The 16,205-nt window shown below is 47.7% G+C and overlaps 1 long non-coding RNA gene across 1 annotated transcript; it reads left to right on the top strand.

Annotated features, from left to right (window-relative positions):
* Positions 1-14,792: 14,792 nt before the first annotated feature.
* LOC121446794 lies at positions 14,793-15,895 on the top strand. The gene is made up of 3 exons (XR_005974132.1): positions 14,793-14,835; positions 15,026-15,238; positions 15,582-15,895. It is a non-coding gene; the product is annotated as an uncharacterized LOC121446794 (long non-coding RNA).
* Positions 15,896-16,205: the final 310 nt, after the last annotated feature.

Raw genomic sequence — 16,205 nt, forward strand, 5'->3', positions numbered from 1 at the left:
TGTCTAAACTTTAAATGTAATGCTAACCATCACAGTAAGCTGCTTTCTGCCCAGACATGAGGACCTGAGTTCAGATCTGTAGCACCCATGTAAGAAGCTCGATGTGCCCATGAGCGCCTGCTACCCTGGCCCTGGAGGGGACAGAGACAGAATGATTCCCCAGGGCATGCTATCCAGCTAGTCTGGACAGTCAGCAAGCTTCAGATTCATTGAGAGACCCTGTCTCAAAAGCAAAAGGTAGAGGACAATGGAAGAAGACACTTGACATCAATCTCTGGTCTCCACACACATGTGCATGTACACGCACCCACACATGTGCACATGCATGCATGAATGGGGGGAGAGAGAGAAGAAAAATATATTTAAAAAATCATTTAATGAAGGAGTCAATGTGTGGAAATCAGCAACTATTTATTTTTCACTTGTTATAAAATGAATATCAAATGTATTATGCTGTCTTAATCACTCATTATTATTGTCTGCTACAGAATGACTACCAAAGGCAAAAGAGGTTGCAACTGAGTTCAAGGAAGCCTATCTGAGGGGCAGACACAGGAGGCTCATAGGGCAGCCAAGAGGATGTCCGGGGAAGACAGCATTGAGTCAGATAGTGGAGGTCTTGCTAGAAACATCTCTGCATCATGAAGCCACAAGGACACAGGCTTCAGCCAAGTCCCAGGTTCTAGTTGAGGTGCAGAGGTAAGATAGTTTTGGAAGCCATAGAGAAGCCACAGAGAACGAGTAGGACCAGATCCAGGCAAACAATGGGCAGGACAATGCATTTGAGTTAGCCTCTGGAAGGGTCAGATGCTCTCTGCCTCTTGGTCCCTAATCACACCCACCAGATATCAGACAACAGGTCAGTGGCACCATGGCCACCACAGTGTTGCGTGTCCTCTTCTTCGTGGGGCCAGGTAAGGGAGCAACACCTTCTCTTGGTCTGGTGCATCTGACCAGTTCTGGGGTCTGGCTTTCCTGGTGTGATTTTAATGCACTGACGTGCCCATATGGCTCCAATTTCCTTGGGTGCATTTATAGAGACCCTATTTCTACCTTTAGGCGTAAGTTACTTGTTAGTGTCTTGAGGGAGGCACTGGACATACGGTGTGCCCACTGAGGCAGAGTCATCTTGCCTGCGTTTGTACTCAAGACAGAGTCAAGAGGAGGGAGCCCAGCTGCTAAGAGCGCTGTTGCTCTTGCAGAGGACCTGGGTTCAGCTCCCTGCACCCCCATGATGGCTTATAACCATCTGTAAATCCAGTTTCCCTCTCTGATGCCTCCAAGGGCAGTAGGCATGCATGAGTTGCACACACATACATTCAAGCAAAACACTCAAACGCAACATAAAAAAGAAATAATTTTTAATGGAAGCTAAAAGATGCCTTTTCCAGGCACAGTGGCACACACCTTTAATCCTAGCACTCAGGAGGCAGAGGCAGGGGGATTTCAGATTTCTGTGAGCTCTAGACCATCCTGGTCTACATATTTTTTTTAAAAAAAAAATCCAGGTGGTGATGGCACATGCCTTTAATTCCAGCACTCAGGAGGCAGAGGCAGGGGGATCTCTGTGAGTTTGAGGCCAGTCTGGTCTACAAAATGAATTCCAGGACAGCCAGGGCTACATAGAGAAACCCTGTCTTGAACCCCCCCAAAAACAACAACAACAACAACAAAAATCATTGCACATAAAATGGGATTTCTCAAGGAGGCATACCACCAAAAAAAAAAAAAAAACAAAAACAAAAACAAAAAACAAATCACCCTTTTGCACACTATGGAGTAGCTTAAGAAAGAGCACACTGAGCTTAGATTTCTCTGCTTTTCCCATAGCAGAGGCAAATTTTTATAGAAAAGGTTAAACAAAAGCCAAGAAATAGTCATTGATTTAAGTTGTCAACATTGTGGGAAATTGTAGCACCTGCACTACAAGACGGTTTGCGAGCCTTGGCAAGGGCCTGGAGATTTAAACACATACACACACAGAGAGAGACACGGGGTCATCCTTGAAACAAGAATGCCAACTTTATTGTGCTCCAGGGAAGCTTATATAGGGATCCTTAACTAATAGCCATGCCCCAGGTCTTGGGATTTTCAGCAGTAAAACCCACGAGAACCCACTCCCCTGCCATCAGGAACTCATGAGAATCTCGTGCTCAGAGCAGCTGCAGGCACAGAAAAACAAGTTGTTTTGCTCAGTTCACTCCAGCAGGCAAAGGGTCTGAGGCAGGCAAAGAAAGTCAAGGGGCCAGGGGCCTGCAGCCGCCAATAGAAAATCTCTTTCTGGAGGCACAAGGTTCTCCTGTGGCTGGCACCAGGGACAAAGCCTTACCCTCCCCCCCCCCCAACACCCAGCATGGGACTCCTGGGGAGATTTTAATTCTTTGGACGCCTTTATTTCCACTGACAGATGAGCGGAGGTTGCAATGGGATTCTGGGGAAATTTTAGTTTTCTGGGGCAGTTTGTCTGCATAACCTGAGGAGGTCACGGGGCAGGGGAGGTGGACAGAACAGCTGCACAACTGCACAGCTGCAGTTTCTGCATTTCAGCTGGGGCCCGGGTGGGAGTTTCCAGGAAGCTGCCTTGAGGAGTCTTCAACTCAACCCAGGCTTCTCCATCAAGCCCACTTCCCTTTCTCTCTCTCTCTCTCTCTCTCTCTCTCTCTCTCTCTCTCTCTCTGTCATTAGCTGTGTCTGAGATGCCAAGCTGGCCATCTTTGTCCTCCCAGAACCCAAGTCCAAAGAGTTCCCTTGAGAGTCAGTCCCCAACTCGACATCTTAATAGTCTGAACGTTTTCCCCAACCCTTCTATAAACTGGAATGCCATCTGGGGCCAGTTTAAACAAGTTTACTACTCATAAAACTCGATAGTAATAGTTCCCTAATGTCCAGAGGGCCTGAGGCATTTCCATAAAGGAAAAAGAATCCAGTGTGTGTATGTGTGTGTGTGTATGTGTGTGTGTGTGTGTGTGTAGATATGACACAGTCACTTGAAAAGATTTAAAAAAAACAAAAACCATTTTTTATCATTTTTAAATATCTTCATAACATCCCAAACAGAGCAATATATGAAAAGCTGATGTTTTTAATGACTTCAAGCTGACCAAGTGCTGAAGACATTTGATATATATATATATATATTTGTTTATATATTTGTTATATATATATATTTGTTATATGCTTATACCTGAATGCTCTTCTGTAGGCTGGTGAATGAGCCACTAAGTGGTAGTGTATGTAACTCAGGCTTCTATTGACCTTAATATCTGTCTTTTCTTCATTTTAACAGAAATATCGCCTCTGTCGCTACGATCAGTGTTTTGAGACAGTCCTGTCTGTGGTTGGTGACCATAGTCAGGTTGGACCTCTTGAGTCACTGGGGTTCCCAGGTTGTTCTGCTTAAATTCACTTCAAGAAACCCCAGTCAGGGGGCTGGAGAGATGGCTCAGTGGTTAAGAGTATTGCCTGCTCTTCCAAAGGTCCTGAGTTCAATTCTCAGCAACCATATGGTGGCTCACAACCATCTGTAATGAAGTCTGGTGCCCTCTTCTGGCCTGCAGACATACACACAGACAGAACATTGTATATATAATAAATAAATTTAAAAAAAGAAAAAGAAACCCCAGTCAGCTGCTACAGGGATTAAAACAGTCAATGCAAGTCTTGAATTGTAACACGGCAAGATTTTTAGGATAAAATATGCAAAATGTTTCAGTTTTATCATGGAAACTATTGCTGCTTGCAGGCTTTTCCCTGCTCTCTACACTGTTACAGAGCTGGGTGTGACGGCACTCCTGTGAGAGGCCACTGCTTGGGGGACTGAGGCAGGAGGATTGCAAGCCAGCATGACCTAAATAGTGAGTCTGAGGTCACTGTGGGTTGCGTTACAAGACCCTGTCTCAAAAATCAAACCAGGCAGCAATGCCACGATTTTCTAGAGAAATGGAAGAACTGGCTGTTGCTTTGCACATCTTCTCCTGGGTCCCCTAGATCTGTGTACACAATTCTAAGGTGACACAAACGGGCCACCGAGATGGCTCAGCTGGTAAAGACACTTGCTGGGAAGCCTGAGTCCGATGCCCAGGCCCACAAGATGGAAGGAGAGACCAACACCTGGAGTCGTACTCAGACCGCCACACAACAACTGTGGCATGCGTGCAGCCCCTGCCAACAAAAATGAGGTATAATAATAATAATAATCTGCACAAACAGCTTAACATTGAAAAGTGCTTTTTAGACACCAGAGGCAGGTACCACAAGTGGTCTGTCCCCTTCTGGAATTTTCTGCATTCGCTAATGGGAAGTGGGTGTTGAGTTCCGTAAAGAGGAGTTTAACAAACGGACTATTTTGAAGCCCCAAGGCCACAGCTCTGCGGAGGAGCCTTCCCCGGAGCAAAGGTTCACGGTTAGGGTCACTCTGTGCCGGAGTCCATGGGGGCTTTGCCGTTTCGTGGGAGGTGGTGTTTATAATGATTTTGTTCATCTAAAGCGTGTTCAAGGGCAGGCTCCTTTCGTCTACATCAAAGACGGATACCAATCGGCAACAACATTGCTGAGAACTAGATGTTTGGGGAGTGCTTCCTAGATGGATCTGTCCCTAGACACAGAAATACACAGAGATACGGCACTTCTGGGCCAGCAGGGGGCGCTCGCTTCCCAGCTAAGCAGTGGCTGACCAATGCCCACCCTGTTCAGACATGGAGAGGACCTCAATGTGATCTTGGTGAGAAGGTGGAAGGTTCTGTGTGTGTGCGTGTGTGCGCGTGAGCGTGCATGCGAACGTGTGTGTGTGTATCCAAATATTGGCTCAAATCTAAGTCACGCTGCAGCTGCCTGGTACCCTGCTGATATCAACACAGAAAGAACACTGGGCACTTCCTGAACTCCAGTCCCCAAAGCCTGGGCAGCTCCAGGAAGGGTTACTGGAAGATCAAACTGGAGAATTCTGGTGGGATCGGGGCGCACAGTAGACCCTCCCTGGGGTTTCTCCTGGAGATACAAGAGAAAAGTATTTTTAAAACTTCCATTTGGAGCTGGAGAGGTGGCTCAGCAGTTAAGAGCACCTGTTTTTATTACTATTGTTATTATTATTCTCTCATATATTACATCCCAACCACAGTTTCCCCTCCCTCTCCTGTCCCCAGTCTCTCCCCCCATTTCCCCTTTCCTCCAGATCTGTGCCCCCTCTATCTCCCCTCAGAAAAGAGCAAGTCCCCCAGGGACATCGACCAATCATGGCACAATATGCTACAAGACGAGGCACATACTGTTGTATTTCCATCATATCCGGAGTCCCACGGCCATCAGCATTCAGGTGGATGTGTAGCCACCCCAGGCTCTAGTATGTCCAGCCCCGCGCATGAGCCATCAGCATTCAGGCAGACTGCCTAGTCACCCTAGGGCCTTACGCCCTATGTAATCTGTGCGCAGCGTGGTCACGTCATCTATGTGTGATGTGGCCGGCTATGTAAGCCCCTATGCGCATGCACTAAATGGCCTTTAAAAAGCGGACATGCCCGGTCTACGCTCTCACCATGTTGCTTTCAGACAGCGCTGTGCACCCCTCTCTTTCCCTCCCTTCTCCCTATTAGTAAAACTCTTAAAGCAGGTTTCGTTGTGTATCTTGTGGTCTGTTCTTACGCACAGTAATATCACATACCATCTCGTTAAGGCTGAACAAGGCAACCAGTATTCCTCTTACTTGCTCATTAAGTAGGCGAACGTCAGAGACCGCCCTCCACTCCCATTATTGGGTGTTCTGGAATATTATTTTAACTGGGCAAAGCTGTGTTGAATTTGTTTATACCGCTGAATATTACTTCAACCGGGTGTCACTTTTGTTTATGCTGCATTTGTTTAATTAAAAAGGTGTGTGACATTTGTGCCACTTTGCCTGCCTAAGGCATCTGATTGGTCTAATGTGGGGACCTCTCGACCGGCGAGAAAGAACAACCACCACACCAGGATTCCACTCAGATCACGCTTTACTGGAGTACCCTTGATTGGTGGGGAGCAGGAAACGAGGGGGCAGGAGAACAAGGGGCAAGAAGGGAAGGGCAGGGAGAGCATGAAGCGAAGGGGCAGGGAGCTAAGGGGAGAGACAGCATGAAGCGAAGGGGGTGAAGGGCTCTTAGGCAGCTGCTTAAATAGGGAAATGGCACACAGGTCGCCCTGTGATTGGCTGCCACCAACAGCTGACACCAGACCACATCGGGATAGGCTCAAGGATCCTCATCCACCGCGAATGCGGGAAGCGGGTGACATGCAGCTCTCAAAGGCATAGCCAAATATGGAGTTGTTTGTTTCCAACAAGACAGGATGTCGGCGCCATCTTGTAATGGCGATCCTGTCCGGCTCACTACAGTCTAAGGCAGGAGAAAGGATAGGCAGGGCTAAGAGGCAGCAAGAACTGTAGGCTCAAGAAGAGGAAGAAAGAGAGAAGAGGAGAGGAGATACCCAGGGCCAGAAGCCAGGCGGCCGTCAACCAGCCAGACATAGAGACTGCAAGAAAGTAAGACAACGTAAAAATCCCCGGGGCAGAACAGGTTAATTTAAGTTAAAAGAACTAGCCAGAAACATGGCTAACCTAGGCTGTGCATTCAAAGCTAGGTCTCTATGTTATGATTTGGGAGCTGGTTGCTGGCCCAAAAGAAAAGGCCTGGTACAGGAGTCCCAAAAGAACACCAAGCTACTCAACCATAACATATATGCAGAGGACCTAGATCAGACCCCTACAGGCTCCCTGATCTCTGTGAGCCTCCATAAGTCACAGTCAGTTGATTCTGTGGGCCATGTTTTCTTGGTGTCCCTGACCCCACTGTTTCTTCCAATCATTCTTCCCCTCCTCTGCAAGGCTCTTGGAAGGAGCAACTGTTTTTGCAGAGGACTAGGGTTCAGCTCCCAGCATAGACAAGGTGGCTCAGAACCATCTGTAACTCCAGTTCAGGGGATCTGACCCCCTCTTTGGCCTCTGTGGGCCCTGAACATGTGACATACGGTATGCAGACATACATTTGGGCAAAACATTCATATGCATAAAATAAACATAAATAAATAAATAAATAAATACGGTTTTTAATCCTTCATATTGCTGGGGCTACAGTTCAGTGTGGTTTTCTTGCCTAGCATGCTCAAGGCTCTGGTTTGACCTTTAGCTCTGGAGGAAAAAAAGAAGAAAGAAAAAAAAAACAACTCCATTTTCTTTTCTTCCTTTTTTCCCCCTTTTAGTTTTTCAAGACGGGTTCTCTGTGTAGCCCTCACCATCTTGGAACTCACTTTGTAGACCAGGCTGGCCTCCAACTCACAGAGATGGGTCTGCCTCTGCCTCCCGAGTGCTGGGATTAAAGTCACGTGTCTCCACTGCCCATCTTGGACACCTCCATTTTAATTAGAAGGGAGGGCAATTGAGTTAGATGCTATATTTGGGTTTTGGAGTCCAGGTCAAAGTTTACCTATTACTAGAAAGATGACCCAAGGATCCTCTAGGAGAAGATGGCTCTCAAATCACACGACAGAGCCTGGGTCCTGAGCCTGGGGGTTCCCCCAGAACCCTACCAGCAGTTGTCGTCCCTGAATTGTCATTATCATCACTTTTGAGATGTGGAGTCGTTATTAAGTAAAATAGGGGCTTCTCAAACCTAGCACTGAGACGCCATGACAGCTGGCCTGAGACAGCCATTGGGTGATTAAAAGGTGGCCAGGGGTCGAGGTCACGTCCTGCGAGAGATGAATTAATTAGATGTGGGATTTCGTCACACAGCTGAGAGGAGCACCCAGCGGAAAGCCAGAAGTGTTTATTTCTAGAGTTCTCCATTTAATACTTTTGAACCTCAGCCAACCGCGGTTCTTGAAACCTCAGAAAGAAAAACGTCAGGCGTGGGAGGCTGTTGCACCATCACCATCTTTGACAAGTGAGGACATCAAGTCTGAAGACTTGGTTACATTGTCCAGGTGACGTTAGAGCTTGGATCCAAACCCATCCTGCTAACCTAGCTAGACCCTGAACGCTGGGCAATAACCACCACAAGCCGACAAGGACAAAGACCTCAGTTTCTGGGGGTGAATGACTGGGTTTGAAGCTGACAGTGTGCAGTCTCCATGAGCCTAACCTAAAACAAGCTACCGTCTGAGCTGGAAACACCTGCCACCCAGCCAGCCCTTCAACTGGTGCGCCCTCCTCTCCCTTTCTGGCCTTCCCAGAAGCACATGGGAATTCTTTTGTCTCCATGGTCTGGGAGGTTGGGCTGGACATAGTTGTGGAGTGATAGTCTGGCCATGTGATCAGTTAGTTTTACTGTCAGTATTTTAGGTGAGGCCACCGGGTTGTGCAGGTTGCTTAGGCTTCCCTTGTTCAGTTCCTGAAAACATGACACCAAACAGCACAAATGTGGGCTTGAAAAACATCACTTTCCATCCCACAAGTCAGCGTCCCAATCCCCTGGAAGCCAGCGGGCAGCAGCTTTGTGGGTGCCAAGGAGGAGACTCATGCCCTTACGCGCATGCTCTTTTCCCTTTTTCCGGTTTACGCCCAGCAGCGGCGGGTGAGTCTCTGCCATGCTCCACACTCAGCGACATTTTTAACTGCAGTATTCAGATCTGCAGCTAGGACTGACCTAAGCCTTTAAGGGTTCCCATGACCGGGTTAGGGTCACCCGTGCCGTCTAGGCTCACCTCCCTATTTTAAATTCTGTCATCTCAACCCCACTCACAAAACTCCTTTTGCCCTGAAACGTCACATATTCACAGGTCTTGGGGACCATGGCAGGCACGTGGTGGTGGTGGTGGGGGCAGTCTGCCTACAGAGGGTTAGGGGACGAGTTTACGGATCCTGATGCCGGATGATAAAATAGTGGGCCTGCCATTTCTAAACTCAAAGCCTGGAAAATCTCCCTGTTTTCCAAGAGTCTTTTTCTCTAAATAGATTCCAGCTGCGTGGGGAGAGGGACGGTATGCTATGTGTTTGGGGGGCAGGGGCTTGTAGGGTCGGGGCGGGGGATGCTGTAGAGTTGGTCCGTAAGTGATCTTTACCGTCTTCTCTTTTGGATCAGATTTATTTCACAGGCGAGTTTCATGTGCTTAAAGCACTGTTTCAGGAATGTCACCTTCTCCATGGAGACCACCCATTTCTCGCCATCAACAGCTGCCCCTCCTCCACCCGCCCACGCCCACTGCTATTTGGAGTTAAAAGCTGTTCGCTTCATAAAACTTCTCATCCTTGAGGTGTGGGTGGGTGCTGCTTAATTCTTTCATCGGATACTGATTTTCTTTAGAAATCACTTAAAGGCGTCGTTAAAGATGCAAATCCCAGAGCAGTTTAGGACCTCTGGGAATCTCGAAAAGTAGCTTAGATATCTGGTGTCTGGGCGTTGCGGTGGCACCTACCTCTGCCCTCAGCATTTGGGAGGTGGAGGCAGAAGGGTCAAGAGTTCCATCCTTCATGGGGTGAAGGCCAGCCTGTGCTGGGTGAGATTTTATCTCAAAAGGCAAAACAAAGGAGAAAACGACGCAGAAGAACAGAAAGAGAAAGAGAAGAAAGAATCATTGCTTAGAAGGGGATCTAGCTCCTTATTCCCAACAAACTGTAGCACCCAAATATAGTTCTTAGCATCTTCAGGGGTCAGAGGCCTTCCATGATACTGACTTTGGAATATCGCCACCCTATGGCAGGGGAAGAAACTGCACCTGTGGTGTCACTGGATGGAGTCCCTGAGTGCTTAGCTGCTACGCTCACATTTCAAGTGTACAGTGTGTGCTCCTAGGGGCATTGGGATCTCCAAATACGTATCCTTCAAAAATTGGTTATAAGAAGGAAAAGCTAGGCAAAATCTCAAAGGTCTAGTAGTAGATGGCCAGTTCATGGGTGAGCAAAGACCCCGGGCAGGCAAGCAGATATTAATTCAGGAAGAGGGAACAATAAGGAGGAGTGCATTGGATTCCCACAGTAGCTGAGCAAGAGACCTAGACTAACACCTCTGCAAAGCCTTTATTGTCTGGGGCTGGCTGGCAGGCGAGCCACCCTTCCAGCTGCCACCAGTGCCCTGGGGCCCCATCACCTCCTAACTGTGAAGCCCTGTTCACAAGCTGCCTCCTCCGGAATGCGCTTAGTGTGCCTTCTTCCTTTTCCCTCAGCCCCACACCTGAACAGAAGCCCCTATCGCCAGAGGCCCAGCCTCAGTGGGACTGGCTGAATTGTTTCATCTTCCCTTTCAGAAAGTCAGGTCCCAAATCCTAGTGTCTGTGACACACGTTCAGCTACAAAATGTCTTGATTAGATCTCCTGTCTTATCAGTCGGCTGCAAACAGAGAAGCCTGCTGGAGAAAAACTCTGCCACAGACACTTCCTGCTCAGAGGAGCTGCTTTGGGGGAATGCTTGGATGAGGCACCTGGTCTGAGAGAACCAGGTCTTTAGAGTCTTCTAGGAGACAAATTCAGGCGGCAATGTCTCCAAGAACAGAAAGGACCCCTTGATCTTCCACTGCTTTGAAGGCAGGTGAAGGTTCTCCTGGAGTTGCAGCTCTTTCTCCTAGGCACACTCTTAGTTCCCACAGAACTTTCTTGAGTCCTAGACGTGTGGCCATCCATCTGATGACACCACAGAGCTGAGGATCGTCAAGGACACCTAGACATTGCATCTTAGAAAATTAATGTCGACTGGGCAGTGGTGGCGCAAGCCTTTAATCCCAGCACTCGGGAGGCAGGAAGATCTCTGAGTTCAAGGCCAGCCTGCTCTACAAGAGCTAGTTCCAGAACAGGCTTCAAAGCTACAGAGAAACCCTGTCTTGAAAAACCAAAAAACAAAGAAACCAAAAAACAAAAAAAAAAATTAATGTTATCTGGGGGTGGTGCTCCTTGCTTTGTCCCTCAAGCATTCCACACATCCATCTGCTGTGATGGGGTCTCTGTGGCCCTCGTTCATTTTCTTTTAAGATTACTTTATGAGCATAATTTTTTAAAATGTGTGTATGTTTGCTTGCACGTATGTTCCTCCTTGGTACCCACGGAGACCAAAAGAGGGAGTCAGGTTCCTTGGAACTGGAGTTACAGGTGGTGTTGAGCTGCCATGTAGGTGCTGAGATTAAACCTGGGTCATCTGTGTTAAGTCTGGAGCATAGCCCCAGCCCCTGGCATCCATCCCAGCCCCCTGGCCTGGGAGTTGCATTGGTCTGGACTCCAAACCCCATCATGCCAGGTCCTGACCCCTGACTTGGGGGGGAGGGGGTCAGGACCACTCCCACAGGGTATTTAAGTGGGCTCCTAGAGGAGACACATGTGGTTCTGTGTTTACATGTGCTCCCCGCTTTCCTGTCTCCCTGCAATGCGCTTGGCCACCCGAGAGTGCTGTATTTAATAAAATGATGGGCATTTTGATTTGGTTTGACTTGACCTAATTGGATTTCTTTGTGCAGTGGAGCCGCCCCTCTTAGGATTTTTTCCCTAATATATGGAGGTCCCACCAAGATGCCTTAATTTTTCCTGTGGGCCCAGGATCCAGGGCTATGCTGGAAAATGGGCCTTCCTGCACATGTGCTCCGCCAGGCAAGTTTGGCTTCACTTGGTGAATTCCCCTTTTAAACTGCATGCGGATAGGGTTTTGGAGTGACCCAATCGTTTTCTGGGCTTTTGTTGAAGTCATGGCCGTGCCAAAAGCCCCCCCCCCCCACACACACACACACGTGGCAGAGGCCGGGCCTCCTGCTGAGATGAGATTTGGGTGCCAGAAGACGTTCCCAGCCAATTTCTCACGTACCAGGTACATAAGTGGACGCTTAAAAACCTTTTAAATTGCAACAATCTAACTTAAAGCAAATTACTCTCCAAAGTCCTCATTTTTTTAAAGTATGGCGCCTCCATCCCTCCTTTTCCACTGTTCTTTCTTTGTCCATTGGCGACAGATCTTTGTCCCGCTTCCACTTCTGTCTCTCTCTGTTTTCATTCACTGACAGCTCTTTTGTCCTTCCCCGACTTCTGCCTCTCTTTATGCTAATTCGTCATCAGCGCTTTGCCCCCCTCCCCACAGTTCTGCCCCCTGAAGCCACTGCTGCACTGTTGCTTTGCAACAGGTTTGGAGTTCTAAGCCTACAGGGCATGCACTCATAAAAGCAGCCACCGACCCCATTCCCGGTCCAAAGTGCTCCAATGCCATGCGCCACTGTGTGCCCAACAACAAAGATGTGGTGCAGCCAGTTCATGGAGCGGCACTTGCCCATCAGTTTCACTATCCTGCGTCAACATAGGTTTCTATCTGGGCCCGACACGGGCAGGGGGCTTAGCCTTACATTCTCCATAGTTGTTTCCCTGGTCTCTGCCATCCACTCTCAGACCACTCTGGCATCTCCGCTGCTGCCCCACCCTTTCCTGCTGACAACAAACCTGCTTTCTCCCCCTTCCCCCATCCTTCCACTCTAAAACGCTACAAAAATTTTTGTCCTTACGTTTCTGTTCTCTCTTGCAATGTCTAGTTAGCTGACACAGGTCCCCAAGGCTGTTTCTCTGTTAGAATAATGTGGCCACAATGTGTTTATATAAGTGCGTAACTGTGTTTTTGAGATGTGAATTTGTACATGTGTCTTTCCAGATTATAACAGTTCTAAAAATTTAGCTTATATGCCCAGTTTAAAATACCAGGTAATGGTACCTGGCTCTCAAGTGCCTTTATAGATCCGAGATCATGGCATTTTAACAAGAGCTTCTAACACTGAGACAGTCAGCCTTTGCAGCACCCTATGACTCCTCCAAGAAGACAGAAGACCTGCCATCTCCAGGCTTGCTCTGGGTTTGGCAAAGCGACCCACACAGAAGCAAAAGAGGCCTTGTACCCAGGGAATCAACTGGCTTTTCCTGCCGAGCCAGATAAAGACAACCTTCCCGCTCACAGGGAAAATCTTTGGGCCTCTCGCACTCAACAGCTAATGGCAAATACTGCTTCTAAGACTGATGTTCTCCAAGGACAAGGAGAGAACTTGGGATTGCCTGCTAGCCAAAAGCTATCTCGTTGTATGCTCATCTGTTCCTCTCAGACTTGACAACTCAAGGTACTGCTCTTTAACAGGCTTCATAGTCCAGCATTAACTGGTTTCAATCTTCATAGCCTTTTGCTACGACACCAATTTATAAAATCTCGTCCAGTTCTCTTACAGGTTCCTGGAAAATATCTATCACTACACCAAAATCAGATCTGGTAAAAATCCAAGGTTGTTAATTTTTTTGTTTTTTTTTATTTTCGAGACAGGGTTTCTCTGAAGTTTTTCGTGCCTATCCTGGAACTAGCTCTTGTAGACCAGGCTGGCCTCGAACTCACAGAGATCCACCTGCCTCTGCCTCCCGAGTACTGGGATTAAAGGCGTGCACCACCACCTCCCGGCTAAGGTTGTTAATTTTTAACCCCAGCCAGTTTTAAGCATATTTTGCAGGTTACTCCTGCTGCCTACGTCAAGACCAACCTACAAAATGCTCCCAGGACAACACCAAAAGCACCTGTACCAGCTCCTGGGACTTCATTGGTGCCGACTCTTCTGGATCAAGGACATCTGCCAACTAAAATCTGGTTTCCTCTGCTGTTGTGTCTCATCCCACGGCTAGCCCCATTTCATAGGTCCAATAATAACAATATTTTTTTTCCTCCTAGACACCTGCCTTCTTACCTCCCTCAAGAAACAAATGCCTGGTGTCTCCGGGATGACAGTGAACAGAATGCCTTTCCAGTCATACCACCCGCTGAGCATGGACCCACCAACACCCAGCTCTCCCCTCCCCATGTCGCCCCCATGTCACCCCCATGCCGACAGGAAGTAGCCAGACTTGAGTCTATGCCCTTTTTCCAAAGAGAACCTAAAATGTTCGTCATAATGATCATTTCAACTTCTTGTCAGCCCTATATCCAAAGAGTCTGAAATGTTAAATATAGGGCCTAGCCTCATCCCCTGGTATCCATCCCAGCCCCCTTGGCCTGGGAGTTGCATTAGTCTGGACTCCAAATCCCAGAATGCCAGGTCAGGGGTCAGGACCACTCCCACAGGGTATTTAAGTGGGCTCCCAGAGGAGAAACATGTGGTTCCAGGTTTGCATGTGCCTCCTGCTTTCCTGTCTCCCTGCAAGGCGCTCGGCCACCTGAGAGCACTATATTTAATAAAATGATGGGCATTTTAATTTGGTTTGATCTGACCTAATTGGATTTTTTTGCGCTGGCAGAGCCGCCCCTCTTAGGATTTTTTCCCCTAACAATCTGAAATACCCTTAACCACTGTGCCATCTCTCCAGCCCTGTGTGCATGCATGTTTGTGTGCATGTATATAAGCAGACATGTGTGTACAGTGCCAGCAGAGGTCAGAAGAGGGCACTGGATCCCTCAGAGCTGGAGCTGGGGTTAGAGATGGTTGTGAGCCACCATTGTAAACAAACTGAGGTCCTCTAGAGGAGCAGAAAGTGCTCTTAACCAGGGAGCCATCTCTCCAACCCAGTTCAATAGATTTCTGATTTAGTTTTTGGATTTTTTTTTTTTGGAGAATTCATAAAGATATTGGCTTTTAGGGTCTCACAGCTCTGAGCCATCCCTCTTCCAGACAGGAGGCAGACTCCTCTTTGAACCTGGCTTTGCTAAGCATATTTACCATCCTTCAGGAATGGCATGCTTGGAATGTGATTTCATCTTATCAGCCTCCTCCCCAGCTGCCAAGGCAGCAGGAAGGCAGGAGGGTGCCAGAAACTTCTCTTCAAAGCCCTTCACACTTGCCAGTAGCCTGCCCACTACCCTTCTGGTCTCAACCTGTTGCTCTGGGTCCCTCCTTCCTCCAATGACCTCTGGCCTCCTTCAATGCTGAATGCCTTGGGCACGGGAGGAGGTAAGAATCAAAGCAGTTCTAGAAACTTCTTTGTGTACTTTGACGTTTTGAAAATTCTGTGGTTAAAAGAATATGAAGTTGGGCTTTTAATTAATGAAAACCCACACCAGGGGACCAAACTGTGGAATTCCGTCAATAATAAGTTCCAAATCCAGGAAGCAGATGTTCTGAGACTCGTTTATTTATTTAGCATGGACACACACTTGTGGTTCTGCGATCTGGCTGCGTAAGTGCTCTGACAAGACCGGAAATCCGTCCTGAGGAATTTTATACAAGAGAAGACTCCTCTTCTGCCTCCTGGTTTCCAAGGTTGTACTTTGAAGCTTAACACCTGGCTGGCTTAGCTCCCTCTGCAATGCAAAGACTCAGTCACCTGACCTGGAGCCCCTACCTCACTTGTTAGGTAAGCCTCCCTAATAGTAGGGAGGGTGATGACGTTTGCCTTGACTCTTGTCTGGTCTTTAAGAAGAACCAGTACTTTATTCTAAGAAAATGACCATACACTGAGGTACTTACCGTTCTGCTGTGAACTAGCCCCAGGTAAATTATTTTATCAGTATAATAATGATTTTAGAGAGCTTAAGGGATTGGGAGGGAGTCCCAGGGCTCAATTCACAAAGTGTGCTTTTTGCTTTTGGAGATCTGGAGTTATAAAATGAAACTGATTCTCCGGCTGCCTCAGGGGCCAGTGCTGTGGTTCGTTTAATTTCCTGGATACGTAAAGCTAATCCAGAGGTTTGTTTCAGCTCCTGCACTTGACAAATCTTGGTTCAATTGTGATGGCTGGAAACGTGGACTACTCCCTTTCTGAGAGAGAATGTGTGGCTAGCCCTGATGCTTGACCGTTCCTGAAGCTGGTCACGAGGGACTGAAGGACTTGTGTGGTGGAAGCATGCTAGGGGGTCTCCGTGGCCAACAATGAACTCCTTAAACTGCCGGTTACAGTAAGGTCGGTGCTGGCTTCTCCTACAAAGTGATCCAGTCCTCTGGCTTTGGTAATGATGTCATCTGACCCCACAGAGCTGGAGAACAGACTTTCTTCTAGCTGCTGGGGATTAAATACAAGACTTCAATTTCTCCCAAGGGCTGGGTCATAAACACGTAAATTTGGGATCTTGCATTGGCTTCTTCTTATTTCATTTTCTATATTTATTTATATTTTGTATTCTTTGTAGTATTAGGGATTGAACCTAGGGCACAGAGAATTTGAGGCAAGTGCTTTGTTATTGAGCTGTGTCCCCAGCTCTCTGTCTTAGTTAGGGTTCATTTATTGCTATGACCGAAAACAACCTGGCGAGGAAAAGAAAGGATTACTCCAGTTTACACCTTGTAGTTCATCATCCAGGGATATGGGGCAGGATCTCAAAGCA

This window comes from Microtus oregoni, unplaced genomic scaffold (genome assembly GCF_018167655.1).
Source record: "Microtus oregoni isolate MIOR12 unplaced genomic scaffold, Mior012 000004F_ref0000308, whole genome shotgun sequence".
In the NCBI taxonomy this organism is placed as follows: domain Eukaryota; kingdom Metazoa; phylum Chordata; class Mammalia; order Rodentia; family Cricetidae; genus Microtus; species Microtus oregoni.